The sequence below is a fragment of the Symphalangus syndactylus genome, chromosome 8, assembly GCF_028878055.3.
Source record: "Symphalangus syndactylus isolate Jambi chromosome 8, NHGRI_mSymSyn1-v2.1_pri, whole genome shotgun sequence".
In the NCBI taxonomy this organism is placed as follows: domain Eukaryota; kingdom Metazoa; phylum Chordata; class Mammalia; order Primates; family Hylobatidae; genus Symphalangus; species Symphalangus syndactylus.
In genome coordinates this window covers 96,885,384-96,899,256 of record NC_072430.2, presented here as the reverse complement: position 1 = coordinate 96,899,256, position 13,873 = coordinate 96,885,384, and positions in this window count along the sequence as shown.

Genomic DNA, 13,873 nt, shown 5'->3' with positions numbered 1-13,873 from the left:
AATTCATACAGGACATAACAATAATTTTATGAATGTGAAATACAAGATTAATTGCTCTCAGAGACCTCAGAATTGAGGAGAGTTAAAATTTGAATGAGGAACATGTATCATTTCCTAATGTTCTTTGGAGAGAGAATAATCTAACCTTACTCAACTTTCATTTGATCAGGCATTTTAAAAAAGAATATATGAAATACTAAGTAGAAAAATATTCATGGCTCAGATGTGGCTTTCCCATAACAGTTTAAGAAGAGAATAAATCCCTCTCTCCTGAGGAGTAGATGTGTGGGGAAACTGCTGCTATAAGGAACTGGTAGAGGTTATCTAGATCTAAATCCTTAGAAGTATATGTTCTCACATTAAATAATTTTCTGAAAAAATATATATAAATTAATAGATAAAATATTTAGGCGGGTTCTTCTAATATCCAGGAGCAAAAAAAAAATATGTTTAGCAAAACAAATATTATGCAGAGAATTTTTAAGATTTTTGGTGAACATGTGGGCATTTACTGAAAAAAATAGACATGATTATATAAAAAAGTGATGTTTTATTTCTTTTGTGTAAGTCTAGCTATATTAATACTCACTCCGTGTATATTCCAAATTAAAAACTGGGCATCCAAGAATAATTTAGGTAAACTTAATAAGCCTAACATACATAGGTCAAGACTTCCATAAAATAAAAATAAGATTGTGAAAACAAATCACACTAACATGGCATGATCAATAAAATTAAGACCCTGTAGGATATTACATTTAATATGGAAAAAATTGCAATTTTGTGGGAAGAGGGTCTTTTAGATGTTACCATCACTGAAGAAATCATTGAATATTTGAAACTGTTTCATTTACTTTTCTTTTTTATAAAATTGTTGTATTGTTTTATAATGGGAAAACTTGTTATTTTCTTGAACAACACATATATTCTATCAAGATTAAAGGGGCATTTTTAATATTTTTCACTCTACTAATCTTTTGAAGCATGAAATATAAAAATATAAAAGTGAATGTATATATATAATAGATAATATAGTTAAATAAACTATATTGTTCAAAAATATTATTGAGAATTGAGGGAGAAAATATTTTAGAAAAATGTATTCTTTAACATTTTCTAAATGTTCATTTATTTTCATGTTTCTTCGTAGAACAGCCTTCCAGAAATATCGATACTACTAAGTTTTATAAAAATAATTGAGAAGTAACTGTTAAATCCTGGGATCCTCTCATCCATGTCATGTAATGTGTACAGTTTATAAATCAGCAAAATGTATACCAAAGTTTTAGGGCGACATTTTTCTAAATGGCAAGATCTTAGATATTTAAATATTAACTATGTTATATTCCTGTAAAAAAAAAAAAAGAGAGAGAGATCAAAATGCCAACACAATTATTTATAGATTCTATTCTGCATCCATAAGTAAACCTTGTCAACTATGGTGTTTATCGTGGGGGTAACCGGGCTGAGCTTTGTCACTGGGCACATGAATATCTCATTATTTTTAGGTATTTCTCATTAGGCTATTCAAATTTCCAGAGAGGGCTGGGCACAGTGGCTCACGCCTGTAATCCCAGCACTTTGGGAGGCCGAGGTGGGTGGATCACCTGAGGTTAGCAGTTCGAGGCCAGCTTGGCCAATGTGGTGAAACTTCATCTCTACTAAAAATACAAAAATTAGCTGGGTGTGGTGGTGCCTGCCTGTAATCCCAGCTACTTGGGAGACTAAGGAAAGATAATTGCCTCAACCTGGGAGGTGGATGTTGCCGTGAGCTGAGATCGTGCTACTGCACTCTAGCCTGGGTGATCTAGTGAGACTCCGTCTAAGAAAAAAAAAAAAATTCCAAAGAGGTCTCTTCCACTTTCCTGCCTGGAGAGTGTAACTCTAGCTGCCCACATTCTGTATGCCCAAAGGGAAAAATGATGAGGAATATCAAGCTTTAGACATACATTCTCATTCATTCTCACTTAATACACCTGATTTTAGTACGGTATCCTTATATTTGATGGTATTTGGTTTTTTCCTGTATTAGCAATCCTACCTTTTATCTTTTTCTACAGTGATTCTGTACTTTGTTCAAATAAACATTAGTGGAGAGCCATTTAGCCTAAACTATAAAATCTATATTTAATAAGTATACTAAGCAATGTTACATACAAGAGACTTACACTTTCAATTCAAAGACAGTTTGAATATATAAAAAAGCAATATGGCAGATATGTATTTTAAAAGCATTGTAATGGGTCAAGAAATATGTCACAATGCTCCCTTTAGTCAGGATTCAGGTAGAGGACTCACATCTTCTTAGTGCTAGGCCCAGCAGTGTGTCTCAATGCCTTCTAAGGGCAGAGCCAAAACAAAAGAAGTAACAGTATTACATTAATAGTAAATTTGGGAGGCATTCTCATTAAAGTGAGAAGAAAAAGTTGCCCATTATTATTCTTACTGGTCAATGTTATGGTGAGGTGTTGGCCATTACAGTAAAACATGAAATAAAATGCTGTTTGTGAAAAAAGATGTTGCTTGGTCGTAGAAACATAAAAAGGCAAATAAAATCAGTTTATATCTAAGCACTGCCATGGGATAGAGAATCTTATCCGGATATTCATCTTCTAATTGAAAATTTGAATGTAAAGGCAATCCCTTATATGGAGATGAATCTAGCAATTAGAATCAACAACTCTAAATATTTTATTCCATTAAATGATTGATTCATCTAGCTACCCTAGTTCTAATTCCATGCTCACTACATAACTTTTGCCTCCCATAAAGGTGCAACTATATAGATAAGTGATGCTACTAGTATAGACTTTAAACATGTCTCTTAATATAGACTTAAACATGTCTAGTTAATGTGATAATATATTTTCATAGAAAAGTCATCATGTAACTTCTGCTTATGATTGGAGTCTCAAGAGACAAAAGGAGGAAATTCACTAACCATACAAAACTTACTAATATTCATCCATGTGACAGTGATATTACTCATTATGTGTTAACTAATTTGTCTTCTGTTATCTATTTCTATTTTGTGTGAACTTTAGCCACTCTGAGTCCATTCTTGTGTCCTGGTTACCATGGGTAGTGCCAAAAGTAACCCTTTTTGCCTTCCAAGAAGACCCCACCTCCAGTCAGATTTCATTCTACATTTGCAAATACAACCGAGATAATACTTATTACAACTTATATTAAAGTATATTTTCTATATGCACAACTTTTTCTCCTGCTCTTATCATACTGAAAATATAAACTGCACTGGCTTCTTATTTTCCACAGAGTAAACAGTAAGAAGATTTTCTCCACAGTGTGGCAGCTTAATAACTTACTTATATAACTTACTACATCCTCAAAAATTAATTGATAGTTAACAAGTATATGATATATGTTTACCATGCACTGTAGGGTTATCAAGAAACACCTGGGAGCAAAGTATTTGGTTTCAATGAATGTAAACTTTGGTTGGGAAATAAAATGTTGTTACACATAAATCAAGTAGAGGATGTTATAAGAGTTAAGAAGAGTTAAAGAAGTTTTCCTGGAATATTGAGGAGCTAAGAGCTGAAGTGATATTAGTTGGTTACGTGACAGGCAGAATGGAGAACATTCCAGCAAAGAATATGAGGAAAAGCAAAAGTTCAGAAATAAAAAAATGAGCATAATGGTGGAGACAGGAAGGCAACTGGACTTCTGTATTACATAGTGTAGAGTGTTGCTAATCAATAACGGGATATAGTTGCATACGTTAGTTATAAACAAATTAAGGGGCAGAGTACATTGGGCTTCCTCTTGAGATAAAACTGTCCTTCAGCATGAAAGTGATGCAGTGAACGTAATGTATAATCAATATTAATCTAGCAGCAGTGTGAAGATCAGGTTAGGAAGAGATTGAAATCAAGTTATTGAAGAACAAGGTAAGGAAATACCTGGATAAGATGGGCATCTTTTGTCCTGTATGGAGCCTCAGAATCCATTAACTCAACATTTGCTTTGCCATCTATTTGGAATTCACTGTTTTAAAATTGAACCCTGGCCTGGTGCAGTGGCTCATGCCTGAAATCCCAGCAATTTGGGAGGCCAAGGCAGGTGAATTGCTTGAGCTCAGGAGTTGGAGACGAGCCTGGGCAACATGGTGAAACCCATCTCTACCAAAATAAAAAATAAAATGCAAAAATTAGCTGGCCGTGGTGGTGCATGCCTGTAGTCTCAGCTACTCTAGATGCTGAGGTGGAAGGATTGCTTGAGCCCAGGATGGGGAAGTTGCAGTGAGCCTAGATCACGCCACTGTACTTTAGCCTGAGTGACCGACCCTGTCTCAAAAACAACAATGAAGTAATCTGGTTCAAGCCAACTCGAAACTGCTGAATTGAGAGACTTGAAAAAAGAATGCAGTTCTCTGGCCCCAAGTTAATACAGAAGTTATCACAGAAAATACCCTATCTACTGAGTTATCAAATACAAATTATAAAAGACTCACTATAATTCTTAATGTTTATGAGATGGTATAGCACAAAAGTCAATCATAAAATATAATTGTGTAATTAAAAAAGAAAATATTTAATTTACCCAGGGAAAAAACCCTAAAAATAAAGATATAAAGACATCCTTCTGTGGGAGTTTGGTTCCAGGACTCCTTGTAGATATCAAAATTCATGGATGGTCAAGTTTCTTATACAGAACGAGGAATGTAACCTATGCACATCCTCCTGTATACACTAGCTCATGTCTAGATTACTTATAATACCTAGATTACTTATACCTTCACATAGAATTTACAATGGAAATAGAATTTACAATTGTAAATTTCTATTGAAAATTCTATGTAATTTGTAAATTGAATTGTAAATTCAATGTAAACGCTATATAAATAGTTGTTATGATATATTTCTTAGAAAATAATGACAAGAAAAATATCTGTATGTTTTAAGTACAGACATTTTTTCCCAAATATTTTCTATCCACAATTGGTTGACTCTATAGATACAGAACCCATAGATATGGAGGGTCGACTGTATAATTGTATTGCAGAAGATGGCACCCTAAAATAAGTTGACTTTAGTGAAAAAAAAAAAGTGAAGGTTTAGAGCTTTTTAAAAAGTTTCTAAGGCTCTAAATCATAAATCTGGAATGCAGATGCCAGATTCCAGATGGTTCATGTAAATGACTGCACAGAATATGTTTGGTGCCTGAAGCCTAGGTTTCTGAGCTATCAGGATAAGTGTATTTCTACAGCATTCTTCATCACTTCAGTGTTTAGTTTTTAAAAGAGGAGCTATTTTTTTCTCCCTTACAAACAATACTTTAAAAATAAAGGCGTATGTTTCATTACACTGATATGTGTTCTCATGAAAAAACATATATCAAATTAATAGGCTCATGTCACTTTATTGTAGATATTTTCAGAATTGTACATTGTTCCCATTAGATAGTAATGATAGAAATAATAGTTTGCATTTTTATAACAGTTGTCATGTGACAAGCATGCTTCTAAATGCTTTTTATACATGAACTAATGTAATACAACCCTAAGAAAGTAGGTGCCACCATTACTCTTTTCCAGAATAAGAAACTGAGAAACAAACAGATTATTCAACTCTAATGCCACACAATGAGTAGTTATTAGAATAGAAATAAAAACCCAAAACGCCACAAAAGCACTCGTTATTAGAAATAAAAACACAAGCAGTTTGAGTTTAAAGTTTGCATTCTTAACTACCATGCTGGTATTTTGAGTGCTAAGAAATGTATATGTTCACTGCTTAGCATCTAGCAGCATGCCTGACCTGAGTTAGGCACTCAGTAAATACGTATTGAGTAAATGTAATAAACAGCAGACATAAATTTTTAATCCTTTTGAATCCTTATTACTGATATTATCATTCATGATATTAATAGATTTCAAAAATCCTATGTAACAGAATATTAAAGAAAAAGTTAAATATATCATCCTGAATCTCTGTATGGTGCTACTGAAAACAATTTATTTTTAAATTTTCTTTTGTGATTAATTTTGTAATTTTCAATAATAAACTCAAGCCCTAACTTCATCACCTTGAAGAATCTAAATATGTATATATAACATGCATATATATATTCATCATCTTAAAGAATCTATCTAAATATATATTTATCTATATAAATATGTATAGATCATATAAATACTTACCCATCATAAACTATCTAAATACATATGTATTTAATATATAAATATAAGTATATATTTATCTAAATATATATACAATATAAATCTAAAATATATATTTAGATAAATATACTAGATAAATTCTTTTACATTTAGATAGATGCTTTAAGGTGATGAATATATACATATATTCATATTTTTATATATTATATATATATATATTTGTATGGCTCGTATCAAGGTTAGCTTGCTTAGCTTTCATTATCTGTTAGCTTTTTCTGTTCCTTTGGGGGCCAGTCCAAGCTTCCATTGCTCCTATGACCCTATGTTTTCTAATTCTTGGGTTATTTTTTTCTCTACGCTTTATCAAACAGCCTTGTGCAATTTTCATGAGGTAGAGTGGGGGCATTGGTAAATGTCCTAATTATGTGAATGTCTAAAAGTGTATTTATTTACCGTCACTCTTGATTGATAAGATAATAATAACACGTTCATAAGAACTTTCCACATGAAACTTTGAAGGCATTGCTTTTGACCTCTAGCATTCAGTGTTGCTCATGTCAGGTTACTTCAATTATGATTCTGATGCTATTGATGTTAACTGTTTCTCTGGAAGATTTTAGGATGTTCTTTACATCACAATATGTCAAGAAATATTTGTTATTTTTCTCTTCATTGTTTATTCTTCCACTCTGAAATTACTATTGTCCAGAGATTGAGCTCCTGAATCTATGCCATATATAAACAGTAGGTCCCTTCTTATCTGTGGTTTTGTTTTCCATGGTTTTGATTACCTGAAGTCAAGCATGGTCCAAAAATATTAAATTGAAAATTCCGGAATTTACCAATCCATACGTTTTAAATGGCATGTCTTTGTGAGTAGCATAAGGAAATCTCACATCACCCCAGCCATCCACTCAAGATGGGATGAAGAACTTTATCTTGATCCACTTCCACTTAATGAATAGTAAATATATTTTCTCTTCCTTATGAGTTTCCTAATAACACTTTCTATTCTCTAGCTTATATTAGTGAAAGAAGACAGTACATAATACATATAACATTAAATGTGTGTGTTAATAGACAGTTCACGTTACCTGTAAGGCTTATGATCAATAATTGTAGGCTAATAATAGGTATATTTTTGGAGAGTCAAAACCTATATGTAAATTTATGACTGTGCGGTGGGTTGATACTCCTAACTTTTGAGTTGCTCAGGGGTTAGCTGTATACTAGCTACTGGCTCATTAGTCACTTAGTTGCTGTCTTGGTTATGAGACCCATAATGCCATGCTTGCATTCAAGTAACCCTCATTTTACTTCATAATGAACTCAAAGCATAAAAGTAGTGATGCTGGCATTTTGTTATAATTGTCTTATTTTATTATTAATTCTCGTTAATCCCTTACTACACCTAATTTATTACTTAAACTTTATAGGTCTATACCTATAAAGTATGCATGCATAGGTATGTACAGAATTCAATACTATCTTCATTTTCAGGCATCCACTGGAAGTCTTTAAACATATCCCTGTAGATAAGAGGGGCTACTCCGTGTGTGTGTGTGTGTGTGTGTGTGTGTGTGTGCGCGTGTGTGTGTGTGGTGAGATCTTTAGTCTTCACTCAGAATTCCTTTATTCCTTTGACTTTATTTTCTGGACTTCCAGCTTAACTATATTTTTTGGTCCCTCCACATAATTGTATTTAGCAAACAATTTTAATTTTCAATGACACTTTCTCTTTAATTGTTCCTTTTGGTTTGCAGCACTTTCTTACTCTAGATTAAAATAGCCTCTCAAGTAATAAGAATATTAAAGTTTTATTTTAAGTTTTCTCTTCTTTATTGAATTATTCATATTTCCTCTGTGGAGACTTCTGTTAGTTCATCTTGTCCTGTTTCATATTAGTGATCCTGATCATCCATTTACATATTAGCTTTTAATGATACAGCTGACTTATCTTTTTTCCATAGTTCAGCAGATCTGTTCTTGAACAACTGTTGAATGGAGGATTGATGTTCATTTTTACTCTGGGGCATGTAGACAGAAAACTGTTGGACAGTTTGAATACCTGTGTAATATTCAGGGTGAAAAGCTCGTTAATTTGGGATTCAAGTTGTTTAGTATCTTTCCATCTTGAATAAAGTTGCCTTTTCTTCCCTTTTCTCCCCTCCCTTTCTATTGGGAGGATACAGGATTACCTCTAAATGTGCTTAAATTGGCTTTCAGATCCCACTGAAAGGGCAAACGCCCAGGTAGACTATTTACTTGTTTTAGACAGAAGTCAAGTGCTGTTATAATAAGGAGGGGAAGCTGTTGCTAGTAATGGAGCTAAATGTAATAAGAATGTAGGGAATTAACTGGTCCGCCTGTTTTCATTGCAGTGTTAAATTAATGGCAATGATGCTGTTCTGATGACTTATTCTTGCACTTTGTATTTATTGGCTGTAAACTGGATCTTTTCAAGAGCTGCCTGGAAAAGAACCAATTAGTTTTAGAGTTAATGTTTGTTTCCTATGGAGATCTCAGCCTATTTAATTTTGTTTGCTTTATTCCCCAAAAGAAATCATCCAAACATTTAGTCTTATGATACATCCTTTTTTTCCACCCAGGAATCTTTAGCTTATTTAAGTATAATTTGCAATTACATGAACAGGATCCTGACAGGTGGTATAGGATGATTAGAGGACAGGCAAATAATTCTCAAACTGTCACCTTGAACTTGACTTCAACTACATATCTCACTTAAATCAAGGTAAAAGTATTTGTACAGTTCTCAATGTGTATCAGTGCTATCTGGAATTGTTCCCCTTTTCAACACTATTATCTATTGTTCTGAATAAGACTGTTAGATTCATGGCAGTTGACCCTGAAACCTGAATCATCCTACCTAGAAGTTATGCAATATATATGGCATAACTTAGAATAAAGATTAGTCATACTTTTAATACATTACAAGCATATATAAAAAGAATAAATGATAGCTTCGTAATGTTTAATCATATGTCTATATATGATAGCAATTATTTTTGAAGATTAAAGAGACAAAGAAATGTAAAGTTGCAGTAGTGGCTTGAAGCCATAACATTCACTTGCTGTAAACTTTGGAGGTCATTTGCACTATCTGAGTCTATGATCTATGCATTCAATAAAGAAGAGCATTTAATTTAGTTTCACAAATTAAAGAAAATAAAATAATGGATGCTAACAGCAAGCAATTTGCATACATATAACAATTATAAACTAAATACATAAGGAGGTATTAATTCCAATACAGATTTTTATTCCTGAAGTCTCAAAGACAAAGAAAAAGAAAAATAATAATAATTAAGATTCTAGGAATATCATCTTTTAGCTGAAGATAAATTTTCAGCCTACTCACAGGAAAAAACCCTATCAACATTATTGGTAGTTCAAAATATTACTGCTAGTGGTGGTAGGAAGAAGGTTGTCTAATATTACCAGAAATAGTCATGAAAAATAAATAGCTTTCAAATGTGTGTACACAGTTAGACTTATAACAAGAAATAAATTTAGTTTAAAATACTCAAATTTCAAGGATAAATAATATTCTTTGTACTTGTGCTATATTAAAAACATCTGGAAGAATATTGATTTATTTATCTTAAATAAAATATGGTCATTTTTCCAAACTTTCCTAATAGTCTCCATATTTCACAATTTCAAAATCAAAGTGAGTATAATGTTTTATTTATTAAAATAAATTTTACTCGTGGGGTGAATGGGGTAAATTCGGACTGCTTTAACAAGAATACAATAGATTGGGTGGCTTGAAAAACAGAAATTTATTTCTCATAATTCTAGAAGCTAGAAAGAAAATACCAGATTCTCAACCACAAGCAAACACCAAACCACAAGAAAGGACAAAGATCCATTAAACATGTCTTTTTCATTCACTCATAGACAACAAAAAAGCAATTGAGGAAAACAAATCAACAGAGGGAAAGGAAACATGAACTTTACAATTCTGTTCTTTAATTCCAGGATACTCAATACACAGGCCTTAAGGAAGTTCTAAACAATATTTTCAATTTAATACTGAATTTTCTTTCATTATGTAACACAACCAGAGATCTACAGATATTGGTTAAAGGAAAATGTTCAATGCATGTCTCTTATTCAAAATTGCTCTGACATATTTGATTATCATGAATACCAAGTTTTCATTTCTTTGGCTTCATAATTTCTTTCTATTTCAACTTCCATATCCAGAACACAGTTATTTCTCACATTTATTTTACAAATATGCATTGGGCGCTGTGTATTAAGTACTGAAAAAGAAGATAGTGCAGTACTTTCCCTCAAGGAGATTACAGCTTTCTGGAAAACTTCATTGCTGTCATTCCACAACCACAATAGGTAGTGGAATGTCGCCATGAATGATATTTGGTTTTATTAAATTTCAAGGGATGGAGATGATCAGAATACCTATGAAACTGGTGATATATCGCCTATTCTGTAAATGGAAGCTTAGACATAATGGAAATCCATGATGCTTATGGAAACTGGAATATGATTTAGAAAAATGGACTCTCATCTCTAACTCCTGAGTTATTTCATTGACCACTTAGCAATGTAAATGCTCTGGTCCCTGTTCTAGTAATCTACTTTTAGCACAACTCAGATATGCCCACGGTCTTTCTCTTTTTTTCTTCCCTTATTTTCCACTTCGAGACCACTGGTCAGTTTTGTGTTTATCTTGTTCAAGCTCCTAAGAGAGAATCTGAATGGATCAGTAAATTAATAGCATTCCTCTTGTTACATACATTTGTGATTGTACTCGCGTGGGCTATGTGATCTTTTCTGGTCCATTAAGATGTAGTCAGTAGGTTAGGATCCCCTAGCGAGGATGTATGTGCAGGAAATCCCTTAGAATCATAATGAGATGTGAAAAAATTATTATCTCAACTGGCCCAGGATCCTGTGAGAGGAGAGTTCGGATTCCCAGAGCCGCAGTCAATCCCACACTTTCCAAGAGTTAAATTTACCCATGTAATACTGTTACATGGGTAAATTTTCATAAAGTTTATGAAAGTGAACTAATCAGTTTTTATGCATTTACTTAAAATCTTCTATTTTCTTCTCTAAGCATATATTTCTCTACTTGGTTTGCATCTCCCCTGAAATCTATCAAGACCCCCTGGAAAGTGTCCATTGTACTAGTCAAGCATTTAACTAATATGCTCTGAAGACTTTCTTGGCATTTTCATTTATTAGCTCCCACCAACCTTAAGTAATTTTTGAGCTGTTACAAATGGGGGAATAGGAAAAGAGATCTTCAGTCAACACTACTTACACAACAGAATAAACCTTGGATAACTATCTCTTGTATCACATTAAAAATACCATGTCATAGGTTTAACTATGTTCTCTGAAAAAGTATACTCTAAAAATATATTTAAACAAAAAGGAATTGCTTAATGATTTGTTATCTAAATCTGAGTAGAATTTGTGATACAATCTGTTTTCCACTAAAGGACAAAATGATTACTGAGAATTTTTTTTCCTCCTTCAAATGGCATATTTTATTATTAGTTGTGTTTTCCTCCCTCAAATTGCATTTCTCCAGATATATAAATTCTTTGGTTAAGAAGTGCTATGATTTGGCTGTGTCCCCACCCAAATCTCTTCTTGAATTCCACGTTATGTTGTGGGAGGGACCTGGTGGGAGGTAACTGAATTATGGGGGTGGGTCTTTCCTGTGCTGTTTTTGTGATAATGAATAAGTCTCATGAGATCTGATGGTTTTAAAAACAGGAGTTTCCATGCACAAGCTCTATCTTTGCCTGCTGCCATCGATGTAAGACATGACTTACTCCTCCTTGCCTTCCGCCATGATTGTGAGGCCTCACAATTAAACCCTTTTTCCTATATAAATTACCAAGTCTCTAGTATGTCTTTATCAGCATCATGGAAAACAGACTAATACAAAAAGTCTTTGTCTTGGAACTGAAAACAGATATTGTGAAATAGCGATGAAGAAAAATCCTAATATAAACACTCCAATGGCAGTTTGTATTAACCAAAATCAAGTTACTGACAAAAATCCATATCCAAAGGAGTCCTATGCAAACTAACATATTAAGATAAACAGGTGGTGTATCTATTACATGAAAATTACTGTGGCAAAAATTATTTAGGTAGAAAATAAGACAGAGTCACAGTGATAGTGAGAAACATATTTTATAGCTATGCAAAATATTTTTAGATTAAGCTTAAATTTGTTACTGAAATTTATTACTATATATCAAATTTTTCAGTTTGATATTTAATTTGTTGCTGTTTCAAAAAGTGTATCTATATCTGTGGAAAGCTGGTGGTCAATATATCACCACAACTATAAGTGTCAGTGCTATCTAATCTAAGGGATAATTGATTTTGTAATAATCTAAAGTCAATTTAGTCTGAATGTCTTATATCTCAAAATAAAAATCAACATATTTTAAAGGGTCTTACTTTGAATTTAGGCTAAATATGTAAGATGGTATTTAATATATCTTCTAGCAATCAAATTTTAAAAATGTTTGAAAATTGTTTTTAACAGACGTTTAGATTATAAATACATATCATGCAAATGCTGATAATTTCTTATTTATAGTTTTCTGCATTTCATTTTCCTTTCAAAGTTACAAGATAATTCTTTGAGCCTGATGAAAATGTTGTTCCCTCACCCCAGAGAAATGCAAATAAGCATGTCCTCTCGAAATTTTGCATATAGTTGAAGGGGGAGAGCATGTAGTAAACTATTAGAAGTATATGCATACCCATCAACACTAAGTTAAATATTTCTGTCCTGTAACTTAATAATTTAAGAATACAACTCTCCAGCCTCCAAAGCAATTTTTTTTATTAATTCACTCACTGAACACAAGTGAACTGCCTAACTTTATATCAGCTAAGATGCTAATAACAGAAAATCCAACTCAGATTCACTTAAGAAAGTGTAACTGAAGATCGGGAGGGCAGACCGTATGCAAAATCAGATCCAAGACATCTAAGGATGTTACCAGAATCATTCCTCTTCACATAGGAAACCCTTTTCTTTTAGGTAGACTCCATTTTTGTGCAAACACTCTTAGCACAGTAAAAGATAGCTTTTTATATTACGTATATTATATATGTATATTCTATACTCTCAGGTTCCATTTTAATTCTAGAGGAAAATAGTGTAATTATGTCTCCTAGAAGTCACAACAATATCTCAATGCACTCCTTGGCTCTGATTACATAACAAATTGTTGTGGTTATACTCTGATTTTCCCAAATCTGTGTACCCATACTTGCTCCTTCATGTCTTCAGGCTTAGGGATCAAGCTAATTTATTAGAAACATAAGAGAGAAGAACATAAATACCCACGGGTAATCTGAGCTATGATTTTCAAAGGAAAAGGTGACTAGAGAGGAAAGTGAAAAACTAACAGATGTACTTATACCTACTTTGTGCCATTTACGCCCTTAATGATAAAAGCAAGTAAAATCCCAGACCTCAAGGAGGTCTCTGGCTTATGCGATGAAATATCCATAGCTTATAAATAGTACAAACAGACAAATACCTAAGGTACAACTCAGTTAATTTTCATATCATGGCATAATTTCTGAAGCTACCCGACTGGTGACCCTGTTCTCCAGTCTAACTATCTCTACATATTTCTACTGTCAAATCTTCATTATAAAAACCAATCTAGTCATGTTGCTTAAAAATAAAACTCCTCC